The sequence below is a fragment of the Canis lupus genome, chromosome 2 (assembly GCF_003254725.2).
Source record: "Canis lupus dingo isolate Sandy chromosome 2, ASM325472v2, whole genome shotgun sequence".
Classification (NCBI taxonomy): Eukaryota; Metazoa; Chordata; class Mammalia; order Carnivora; family Canidae; genus Canis; species Canis lupus.
Genome location: NC_064244.1, coordinates 40,632,549 through 40,645,460, shown reverse-complemented (window position 1 = coordinate 40,645,460; position 12,912 = coordinate 40,632,549). Strand labels below are relative to the sequence as shown.

At 36.2% G+C, this 12,912-nt stretch overlaps 1 protein-coding gene across 1 annotated transcript in view; it reads left to right on the top strand.

The window, feature by feature from the left end:
• Positions 1 to 12,912, top strand: part of JAKMIP2 (janus kinase and microtubule interacting protein 2) — a 172,587-nt gene that overhangs the window by 38,104 nt on the left and 121,571 nt on the right. The window contains 1 exon segment of the mRNA XM_035713706.2: positions 4,615 to 4,845. The gene's annotated coding sequence lies outside the window, so the exon portion shown is untranslated.

Here is a 12,912-nt window from a genome sequence, read left to right as displayed (position 1 = left end):
GAAACAGCTGGGTGCTGCAGGGAAGGGCTGTTGAATTCAGGCTTTAATTAACTTTGGAAAAAGCCTTCAGAGAGGAGCATGATTTTCAGTGCTGTTTTTCAAGACTGAACCTTTTGGAGAAGAACATTACTACACGGTTAAGCACGTTAGGCACCTTCTGGTAGCTCTGGAGAGTTTACGAGGAAACCAGAGCCAACTAGAATGTAATACCAAAAACAAGAAAAGGTAGACCAATCCCCAAGACAGATTGTTTGCATCCATGAGGATATTTGGTGCTATGTAATATTCTCAAATAAAAACTGAATAGCACTAGACTGTTCAATCAGGTAGTTCATTCATGAATTATTTTCTAGGATAGTGAAGAGACAATAAGAGTAGTGTCCTAATTTGGGTTTCTGTCTTGCCCAACTTCAACTTCATTGTATTAGTGAACAGAAGAGATTTTTAAAATATCTGGGCTCTTAGTTTCCTTTGAGATCAAAGTCTAACATTTGCATTTTATTTATTTTTTTAACATTTGCATTTTATTATGAGGAATACACAGATTCCAGGTAGAAGAGAGCATTTCCCCTCCACATACATACCCACTGAAGTACTACTATTTAAGTACTATGAGCAATTTTTGTGCCTTTGAGAGGTTAAACAGCCTTCTTTCTACAAAAAAGCTATTTCAAACTGAATGGATAACATAAAGTTTAGTTAGACCATGTGTGACAGTGATGATGAACACTAGCTCAGCTCAAGTCAGATAGCTTTGGGTCCAAAACTTTCATACCTCATACAAGCTGTGTGATACACCTAACCTCTCTGAGCATGTTTTCTTATCCATAGAAAAAAATGAGTGCTTTCTTCATAGTATTAGTATGAGGATTCATAAGATGATGATCGAAAGAGTTAACATGGCAAGTCATTTATTTATCACAGTAGAAACTCAATAAGGTCAATTATGGTAACAATTATTATGTGAAAGGTTTTTCAGAGAGAGAAAGAATTGGGATTGTGTGTGGAATTCTAGAGGGAGAGTCAATATTCAGTTCCATTTCAGAATTTTCAGTGCTGTAAGTCAACCAGCCTTGTAATATATCTACTATATGCCAAGCATTGTGCTAGATATTTTTCTAAGCCATTAATATTTATATTTCAGTAATTAATTTGTCCCTAGCGTAAAAGTAGTATAGGGATGGTAACTGAAAAAGTTAAGATGGAAACACGTGGGAGAGAGGATAATAGAGTTAGTTAAGCACCAGACCTCATTTCTTGAAGGACTGATGAACTGAACAAATGTAAGACAGTGTATAGTTGCAGTCACTCTCTTATGCAGCAGGCACATATTGAGCACCAGGAACACACATTCTTCCCCGTGCTGCATAAAGTCCCATCTCTCCCTCCCTCACCCTGCTTTACTTTTTCTACTTAGCACTTATCACCACCTGCCATACTGCATACATATTTTTGTTTTGTTACTGTGTCTGCCCTTACAAGACTTAAGTTCCATGCAAGCCCTGTTTCATTTGTTTCCACCCTCACGCTCCGCTGCCTCTTCCCCCACCCTCCCATACCCAGTAAATACTTAATAGGTACTTCTTTTTTTTTTCTTGTTGGAGTACAGTTGACATATAACAGTATATTAGTTTCTGGTGTACAACATAATGATTCAATATTTGTATACATTACTAAGTGAATCCCATAATAAGTCTAGCTGCCATCTGTCTCCATACAGTTGTTAGAATATTATGGACAGCATTCCCTTTGCTGTACTTTACATTTCCATGATTTATTTATTTTGTAACTGGAAGTTTGTTCCATTTAATCCCTTTCACCTATTTCACCCATTCCCCTACCTCTCTCCCCTCTGGCAACCATCAGATTGTTCTCTGTAACTATGAGTCTGTTTCTGTTTTATTTTGTTTGTTCATTTGTTTTGTTTTTCAGATTCCACATATAAGTGAAATCATATGGTGTTTGTCTTTCTCTGACTTATTTTACTTAGCATTTTACTTAGTTTTACTTATTTTACTTCCATCCATTTGGTCGCAAATGGCAAGATCTCATTTTTTATGACTGAGTAATATTCCATTATATATATATATATATATATATATATATATATATATATATGCCATCTTCTTTATCCATTCATCTATTGATGGAACACTTAGGTTCCTTCCATATCTTGGCTATTGTAAACAATGCTGCAGTGACTATAGGGCTGTATTATAGTTTTTCAAATTAGTGTTTTTATTTTCTTTGAATAGATATCCAGAAGTATAATTAGTGGATTGTATGGTAGTTCTATTTTTAATTTTTTGAGGAAACTGCCTCTGTTTTCCATAGTGGTTGCACCAGTTTTCATTTCTACCAACAGTACACACAGGTTCCCGCTTCTCTACTTCCTTTCCAACACTTGCTATTTCTTATCTTTTTTGGTAATACCCATTCTGACACGTGTGAGGTGATATCTCATTGTAGTTTTGATTTGCATTTCCCTGGTGATTGTATTAGTGAGCCTTTTTCCATGTGTCTGTTGGGCCATCTGTATATCTTCTTTGGAGAAATGTCTATTCAGATCCTCTGCCATTTTTTAATTGAATGTGTTTTTTTTTTTAATTGAGTTATGTGTGTTCCTTATGTATTTTGGATATTAACCCCTTATCAGATATATAATTTGCAAATATATTCTCCTGTTTGGTCTCTTGCTTTTTCATTTTTTTGATGGTTTCCTTCACTATGCAAAAGCTTTTTAGTTTGATGTAGTCTCATCTTTTCTTTTTGCTTTTGTTGCCCTTGTCTGAAGAGGCAGATCCAAAAAATAATGTTGCTGAGACTGATATCAAAGATTTTACTGCCTGTGTTTTCTTCTAGGACTTTTATGGTTTCCGTTCTTGCATTTAAACCTTTAATCCATTTTGAGTTTATTTTTGTGTGTGGTATAAGATCGTGGTCTAGTTTCATTCTTTTGCTATATAGCTGGCCAGTTTTCCCAAAACCATTTATTGTGGAGACTGTCTTTTTCCCTTTGTATATTCTATATTTTTGCCTCCTTTGCTATAGATCAATTGGCCATAGATGTGTGGTTTTATTTCTGTGCTCTCTATTCTGTCTCATTGATCTATGCTGTTTTTATGCCAGTACCATACTGTTTTGATTACTACAGTTTTATAGTGTATTTGAAATCAGACAGTATGGTACCTCCAGCTTTGTTCCTTTTTTCTCCAGATTGCTTTGGCCATTTGGGGTCTTTTGTGATTCCATATGGATTTTGGGATTTCAATAAATATTCCTTGAATAATAAATGAAGGAATGAATGAATGAAAATAAACTTGCTTCTTGCCTCAGAAGAGCTCAAGAATGAGTTGACTTAAGAAGAGGGCAGGATCTCAGAGGGCATGATCCTGAGGCCAGGGTTGAGAAGGAGCTGCTCTGCATCTTGATTGCATTACATAAACAAGCATCATGTATAATATGCACATTGAGCTGCAGCTGCTTTTGTGACAGATCAGAGTGTCTTTATTTATCTTAATAAACCTGCTATAATCCCACTAAAGTTCCACAAAATATTACCAAAAAATACAATACAGTAAAATATATATGATCCACGTGGCTTGGGGTAGAGACAAGGTTACAGATAATGCAATATCAAAGTAACAATATGCTGTTTGGCAGTATGGTTTGATAATGATAATTAACTGTTTTTTAATATTATGTGTGTGTACGTGTGCATGCACATATGTGTTCAAATGAAATCTTGAGCTGAATCTTTTTAAATTGGCCAACATTAATACTGTCATCACCTCGATTGCTAAGGTTAGGTAACCTGGAACAGCAAATGAAAGTTATCTTGAGTGCTATTTCTTTTCAGTAGTTTTGCTGCTGCCCATACTCACATTTCATTCAGGCTCAGGTACTGATTGTACTATTAATTCTAAACTAATAGTGTTAATTCAGTACTTAATTATAGCTCACAAGCTTTCCCTGAAGAAAGCTAAAAAGCTAAAAAGAAAATACTTTCTTGTGTATTGTGGAAGATTATTTTCCTTTAAGTTAAAATCTAAAATGGATATTGCCCATTTCTATCAGTTTTCTTTATAAGTATTTTCTTTCGCCAAATGACAAATATATTATGAATAGTTACAAAATAAAACAGATTTCTTAATTTTCTGGTGAATAAATTAAGAAAGTGAGCAAAATTCTTTGCTTCTAGGAAAAAGTATATTCTTATAACTCTGACCTTTTTATATATTAAACAAGTTATATGGGTTCATTTTAGAAACCAAAGTAAAGTAATAAAATTTAAAGAAGAGATACATAATAAATGCTAGCAATAATTCTATTCTCTAAGAGATAGCATTTTGACATTTGCATCCAAAAGCTTGAAAAGGTATATATTTCTGGGAAATTATATATCGAAGCTTTTTGCAATGTAGTTATCAGAAGTACTTAAAATATAGTTTGTTTTTAATTTAATTTTAAATGTTTTTAATTTACATTTAGAGAAGAACTATGATTTTAGTATTTAGGTATAGTAAAAAAAAATCATGTAGTCATATCCCTACACCTAATTTAGTTTAACATGTTTGTATTTTAGTTAATTGGGTTTTCTTTTTTTTGCAACAGGATGTATCTGTAATGTACTTCCAGGCCTGAATGGACAAAGCACTGTGTACTGATCAACACCATCCTAAGAAGTGCGGCCCATAGTTGTGTAGGATACCATGAGGTGCTGCAGCAGAACACCTCATTAGGCCTTCCAGCTCTAGAGATTTATGATTGTATTACAATAAAAGGAACCCACATAAAAGGAACCCAAGCTCATTTTGGATACAGTGTTCTTCACCAACCCTGTAGGTGAGGCTTACTCTTTGAGATGGGTTGCAGTAATGATAATGACACACTTTTTTCCCCCAACTGTCATTTATCAAGCATGCACCATGCTAATCCCTGTGCTGAGTTCTGGTAGTAGAGGTGATACCTGATATTGGAGCTTTACTTTAGCCTGTTTATTATGCCAGGGGTTCCTGAAAGAGGAGAGAAGAACCTGCAAAACAATGATTTCAGAATTATTGTGACCATCCCATACTACTTCTAAGGTGTCCAGATGTTTTTGCAAACGCAGGCATGCTGAGCATCAGTGGAGAAAGACTTGGCATTGCAGAGAAGGTTTACTGAGACAACTACCAGGTTCCAGCATGGGAAAAGCTCAAAGTCAACGGCAGAAAAAAAAGGAATTTCATGGAAGTGACTTATTGCTTAGAAACAAGTGTGTGATGAAACCTGTTCGAGCTGCCATGGTTCTCAGCTCCTTAACCTTTCCCCTCCTCCAGCAATGTTCAGTCAGGCTTCAGGATACACTGACAATAAATGGGTATTTTTTATGTGTGTAATGCCAATCAGTCCCTAATTTTTTCTTTATATCTAAGAGATTCATGTATTTCTTGCATTCTGAATCTATAATTAGGCATTGGATCTTCGTGCTACCTACATTCCCACTTTACCGTTACACATAAATTTGTGCTTCACTGTGTATATAAGCACACCTTCTCCATAGTGGCATCTAGAGTGCGACTTATGAAAAACAACCATATAACTGTAGGATAAGAGTCTAGTGTGCAATAAATAAGGTTTTTCAGTGGATTAAAAGAAGAGCACTATTTATACCTATAATCAATTGTACTTCGAATAAATATAATTCATAGAACAATAATCAAAATGCTTTTTTTTTTATTCCTTTGAAATTTACCTACTAAACATAGTTTTTCTATGAATCCATCAGAAAATGGACAGAGGTGTTACCTTTCTGGTCAGTTTCAGTTTATAGAAAGTCCTGCAGTCTTTTGAAATCACAGATCATCTCATTTTAGGAATTAGGCCATCAAGTCCAGGAGGATGATCACGACTCTGAAGTTGATTTAATGTTTGGCTTTTCTCCCACCAATAGTGAATGCTAGCCTCGTGTGTGTGTGTGTGTGTGTGTGTGTGTGTGTGTGTGTGTTAGGGGTATTCTTGTCTTCTGCTCACCCACCACCTCTTCTGTGGTTGGAGCTTTGGAAAAGGGAAGGGCAAAGGAGGATATGGAAATTGATTTCACTTAAACTGATACTGTTTCAAAATGGTCTCATGCTCTCTTTTCTTGACCTCTTCCCTTTTTTCCACAAAAGAGTTCAAAGCTGACTCTTTTGCCTTGTGGACATTTTTAAGTCTTCTTCAGAGGCTCTTATTTGGGCCCCTAGAGCTGTTACTTTATGAACCAAGCAATTTCACTCCTTTGGCTGGCCACTCCATCAGCTCCACTACTGGTTATCTGGGAGGACTCTCCATGGGGACTCTCACAGTTGGAGTTCCATTGCTCCTTGCAGATGGTCCTTCTGGGTATAAGTAAAAACAACCCTTGGCCAACTTTTCCTCTTATGTGACTTAAACTTGGGTATAAACTCACATCTTCTTTGATCTGCTATTAGAGGGGTAGTCTAGTATAGTAGGAACTCTTTCCCTTGTTCTAGAAAAGCAACTCACCAGCCTTTGCTTCCCTCCAGATTTCTTTGGTGGGAGTTAGACTCAAGTCCATTGCCTCTAAAGTTCTGGGAGACCCATATCAAGCTCTCTCAGTGGTTATGTAAAGGCCCCAATGGGCTTCAGTGGAGAGGAAAGACACTCCCGAACCCCTTCTCCTTGGGGAGGGTTAAGAAGCAGGTGTGACGTACCATCCTCCAAAGCCTGTTTTCCAAAATCAACTAAACAAAACCCTCCTTTTCTCTACCTTCAGACATTTTCTATCCTACCTCTTGTTTTTTTTTTTTTTCCTACCTCTTGTTTTAACATCCTTGATGAAGACCCAAGGGTCATAAAACTGGTTCTTAGGACATGCTGAACACTTATGTTTTGATTTGGAATCTCTTTTTGGTTTGTAGCATCTATTCTATCTTTGAAATTAGGTAAAAGATTAACATTAACATTCTTCTACTTACAATCACCTCATGGTCTTATTCACTCCTAATAACAGTTATGGAAGGTAGCTGGCACTCTTTTTCTGATGTGAAGAATTAAAATTTAAAAAAGTAACTGGCTCAAGTTCACACATCTGATAAGTGGCAGAGCCAGTGTTTGATCCTAAGTCTTTCTTACTCCAGTACCCAAGTTCTTAGTCATCAACTTCACATTTACTAACACACTTATCATTATTAGCCTAACAGTTCTAACACTTCTAGAAAGGAAATTCAACACTAGCATTCAGTACTAAGGAATTGCCTGACCTATCCATTGAATTTCCATACCTTAAATTTTCTTACAAACTGCACAGCTTAAATTTCTCTTGTCTTTAAGGCATTGCTTCTTAAACCCATTATATTAATGTTTTGGGAGGGAAAAATATATGCATGTGCTCAGTAAGACACTTGTATTAACTGAGACATGTAAGTCACTCACAATTAATCCAGATTCTGGCTCCTTTTAATGTGAATGTTATTTTCCAAAAGAAGAATGAACATGTTTTATGAGCAAAATCTTAAAATCAGTCAGTTGCTGTTGGAACCAATCCCTGAATAATACTTTAGATAGAAAAATCTAAAAGTCCATCACAGTTTAAATGTATTCTTGGTCACAATGCACCTTAAAGATTACAAAAGTAAGAGAATTGTGGGAATATTCTGCTCTGTGTAACATTTCCCACCTTTGAGGACTTCAATTCTAAATTTATATCATTACCATCTCAGTTAAGGGAAATTAACTCTCAGTGCTATTTGTTAGTGAGCTCTTTCTTCTTAATCTCTCCCTGTCTCTAGAAAAAGTACTTGGATATCTTGGTCTAAAAATGACAAAATAAAAAGTTGCATCCTTCTTTATTTATAGTTCTGATTTATAACCCTGCAAGAGCAGAGTTACAGCAAGGCTAGAATAGGGCACAAAGAAAAAACTTAGTGATAATCATATGCTTCAGCTCCATACTTAATTTCATTAGGAGATGTTTTGACAGTAAAGTGGGAAGTATTTTCACTCAGAAAGATCAGGCAATACTTAAACATAAGAAATTAAAATTAGGGATCCCTGGGTGGCGCAGCGGTTTGGCGCCTGCCTTTGACCCAGGGCACGATCCTGGAGACCCGGGATCGAATCCCACGTCGGGCTCCTGGTGCATGGAGCCTGCTTCTCCCTCTGCCTATGTCTCTGCCTCTCTCTCTCTCTGTGTGTGTGTGACTATCATAAATAAATAAAAATTAAAAAAAAAATAAGAAATTAAAATTAAATACAGCATCCAAAATTTCTATTACAATAAATATTTCCAGAAATATTCTGGCTTTTTTTTCTCTAAATTTATGTTCTTTAGTGCAGATTACTGAGCTTAACATCAGGTAGATAGTCAGCAAATACCCTACCTAAAAAGACGATGCTTATCCCTGTAGTAAGAGAGGTAAGTGAACCCTTAGCCAGTCTTACAAATCACTTATCTCATGCAATAATAGTGACTAGGGACACCACAAATCTCCTATCAGGTGCAGTGTCTCTTCTAGTAAACTTTTCTCTTCCTTTGGGAACTCAGCTGGGCACCAGTAATACTCAGTATCGAGTACATGTGAAGTATTGACCTTAAGTTTCCTAAATTAATAGTAGTAACCTGAGTATTTCCAGTATTTTAACATTGAAACAATATAAGAATCACATAAAATATATGTAGAAGATACCTATAAATATTCAACATCAGAAGTGTTCAAAATCCAGAGTTTTGATAAATGAACTCTAAGATACCCTTTCATAGCTAATGCTTTATAAAACAAGTGGGTTAATCTTCCTAGAGTGTTCTTGGCAATGATTGAAACAAAATTTACTTTTAATTAATCAGGAAATTTTTTTTTAAGATTTTATTTCTTTATTCATGAGAGACACACAGAGAGAGGCAGAGACATAGGCAGAGGGAGACGCAGGCTCCCTGCAGGGAGCCCGACATGGGACTCAATCCCAGGCCCCTGGGATCATGCCCTGAGTCAAAGGCACACTCAACTACTGAACCACCCAGGCGTCCATAATCAGGAAATTAAATGAACTAGAAAACCCAATTCTTTTTTCCCCTCAGATTATTTTATTATTTAATTTTTTATTTCTAATTTGAGTATAGTTGACACACAATGTTACATTAGTTTCAGGTGTACAATTTAGAGATTTGACAAGTTTGTACATTATACTGAGTTCACCAGAAGCATAGCTACTATCTGTCCCATGACATGTATATTATAACATCATTGACTGTATTCCTTATGCTCTGCTTTTTATTCCCATAAATTACTCATTCTGTAACTGGAGGCCTGTATTTCTCTTTCCCTTTCTGCCATTTTGCCCAAACCCCATGGCCTACCCTCTGGCAACCATCAGTGTGCTCTCTATATTTACAGTTCCAATTCTGCTTTTTGCTTGTTTATTTATTTTTTTAGATCTGTGAGTGGGATTTATGAGTGGGATTCTGTGTTTGTCTCTCTCCATCTGACTTATTTCCCTTAGCAAAATACCCTCTTGATCCACCTGTGTTGTCCCACATAGCACAATCTCATGCTTTTTTATGGGTATGTAATATTTCATTATCTCTTCCTCTCTGTCTCTGTCTCTGTCTCTCTCTCTCTCTCTCTCTCTCTATATATATATATATATATATATATATATATATATATATATGCCTACATCTTTGTTATTCATCTATCTGTTGATGGACAATTAAATCATTCACATATCTTGGCTATTGTAAATAATGCTACAGTAAACATGGGGGCACATATATCTTTTTGAGTTAGTGTTTTCATTTTTCCTGGGTATATATCCAATAGTGGAATTATTAGGTCTTATGGTATTTCTATTTTTTTAATTTTTGAGGAACTGCCATACTATTTTCCACAATGGAGGTGTTTTCCACAATGTTTTCTACCTTCTCATTAACAGTGCACTAGGGTTCCTTTTTCTCCACATCCTCACCAACATTTATTGTTTCTTGTCTTCTTGATTTTAGCCAATCGGACAGCTGTGAGATGATATCTCATTGTGGTTTTGGTTTGCATTTTTCTGATGATTAGTGATGCTAAGCATCTTCATGTGTCCATTGGCCATCTGTATGACTTCTTTGGGAAAATATCTGTTTAGGTCCTCTGCTCATTTTTTAATTGGGTTGTTTGGGTTTTTTGGTGTTGAGTTGTATAAGTTCTTTATATGTTTTGAATATTAACCCCTTATCAGATATATCATTTGCAGATTTCTTCTCCCATTAAGCAGGTTATCTGTTTTTTTTTTGTGATGGTTTCCTTCACTGTGCAAAAGCTATTTATTTTGATGTTGTAGTTTATTTTTGTTTTTGTTTCCCTTGCCTTAGAAGATGTATCTAGAAAAACGTTACTATGACTGATGTTAGAGAAATTACTGCATGTGTTCTTTTCTGGGATTTTTATGGTTTCAGGTCTCACGTTTAAGATCTTTTATCCACTTGGAGTTTATTTTTGCATATGGGTTAAAAAGCAATCAAGTTTCATTCTTTGACATGTAGCTGTCCAATTTTCCCAACACCATTTATTGTAAAGACTGTCTTTACCCTATTGTAAAGGTAATCTCCTTTTCACAGATTAATTGACCATATACATGTGGGTTTATATCTGGGGTCTCTGTTCTTTCCATTGATCTATGTGTCTTGAGAATTGTATGTGAAAAACAGTTATTATATTCCTTTCTTAACCTCAGTTACAGAATGAGGGATGGGAAAGGACCTTTGTTTATAGGCATTGCCTCATTTAATCTGCCCACAGGTTTAGAAAGGAAAATAACTTGCCTAGAGCATAGTAAGTTGGACTCCAAACTGAGACCAGAACTATCAACTCCCAGCTTCTAAACCAGTGCTCATTCTAGTCCACTGTGCTGACTTTATCATTTCATGGAAGTGATACTTAACTGAATTACCAATAGCAATGTTTGCTAGAAAGTACAACTAAAAACATTTAGTCCATAACAAACAGTTTCGAGCTGGCCACTTATTAACTAAGGCTAATCATTAGCAAATACAAGAATTAAGTTGGTGGAAACATTTAGAAGATGATGCCTGTAGTAACAAGCAACATTTGAAGTGGGCTTTATCATTTTAAAGATAAATTCATATTCTGAAAGTTGTTGATTTGAGTTTTGCACCATGCACTTTTTTTTGGACAAGGGAACTAAGGCAGTTACAGTAATTTGGCTGAGAGAACATTGTTGACAGAAGCTTAAACAAGTCTGGCCGGAGAGAGACACAATGAAATAGGGACACCTGAATACCAAGGATCTTCTGGGTGATGACCCTAGCATATGCAGACTCACAAGAGTCTATTTTCAGGGGGCTCCCACTCTTACCCTCTGCATGGAACCTTGCAAAACTAGTAGAAAATCTGCCTGGGGGCAGCCCCGGTGGCTCAGTGGTTTAGTGCCGCTTTCGGCCCAGGGAGTGATTCTGGAGACCCTGGATCGAGTCCCATGTCAGGCTCCCTGCATGGAGCCTGCTTCTCCCTCTGCCTGTGTCTCTGTCTCTCTCTTTGTCTCTGTCTCTCATGAATAAATAAATAAAGTCTTAAAAAAAAAAAAGAAAAAGAAAAAGAAAATCTGCCTGGAAGGAGGCAGTTAGCTCTTTCTTGTAGTAGAGCATTTCCTTTTCCTATAAGATGTCTGCAAGGCCTCGGGGGGCCTCCCTACACCTCCTCCCTTTATACAGTGGATAAATCATGCTCTGTGTTTGCACTCATTATATAGAGAAAGCAGTTTATTAGCAGTTTGTTATGATCTGCATGTAGTTTGTAAATCTTGCCTCCAAATCAATTTCTGTTGTTCTTCTTGGAAAGCAATCTGTTTTGTCAATAACCTTACCTACAAAGATGCTGAAACAGCAGCGGCAAATGCAAGGATGGAAAGTTCTATCAAGAACAAGCAGGAAAACAAAGGGCATGGGGAGCAACATGGAAAATAACAGCACAAACAGATAATAATTTAAAAAGGCAAAAATGAGTTAGTGCAGTAACAGCACAAGTGTAAAAACACACATTCTCCTCTGTTCCTTCCTCCCCAAACACAGAGCCCGGTTTGGGCTGACAGTGCCCATTTCAGATTTTCTGTGTCTGTCTGAACTGCTCTCACAACTAAAGTGAATGATGTTATCATAAATAAAGTTTTTTTTTTCTTTTTATACGCATGTATTCAATAAACATTTCTTAGTGACAACTCCCTGTTGACTGTTGTGCTCATCAAGGGGAATAAAATGATTGATACTATCTCTCCCCTTAAGAGCCTCAGAGTTTAACAGATTAAAAATATCCTCACCTAGACCATGATTTAATTATGAGTAACAGTTTTGTACAGGTATTCTCTGTCAATTTTAAATTCTTAAGCATCAAGATTTTAATTTTAGATATTTCCTTGAGGGTGCAGGGGAAATAGAAGATTTCTAATGGAGCACTGTAAGATCATATGGCAGGATGGTGTTAGGTAGTTAGAACTTTATGCTGAGAAAAAGAAGTATCATAGCATGAGATTAAGAGCAAATTCGAAGGTCAGACAGATCTGAGCTAAAATCCCGATCTCATGAAAAAGTACTAGTTATGTGACACTGGGCAAGCTGTTAAACCTCTGTAAGCCTATTTCCTGACTCAAACAATAGAAATGACAGTACTTACTGCATCAGGTTTATAAGAATTAGTGACATGATGCAGGTAAGGACTTTAGCACCTAAAAAAGTGCTCCATATAAACTTGTTATTATTATTGTAGTAGTATCCCTTATTATTATCATCTGAAGGACCACAATAAGCCCTCTTTTTTTCTAATATCCACTATCAAGGCAGATGGGGAGAAATTGCCATGTTTAAATTCTAGCACACTCTACTTCTTCCAAGAGATGGAGCCTTCTCTTTTTTTCTGTTTTGATAATAGCAGC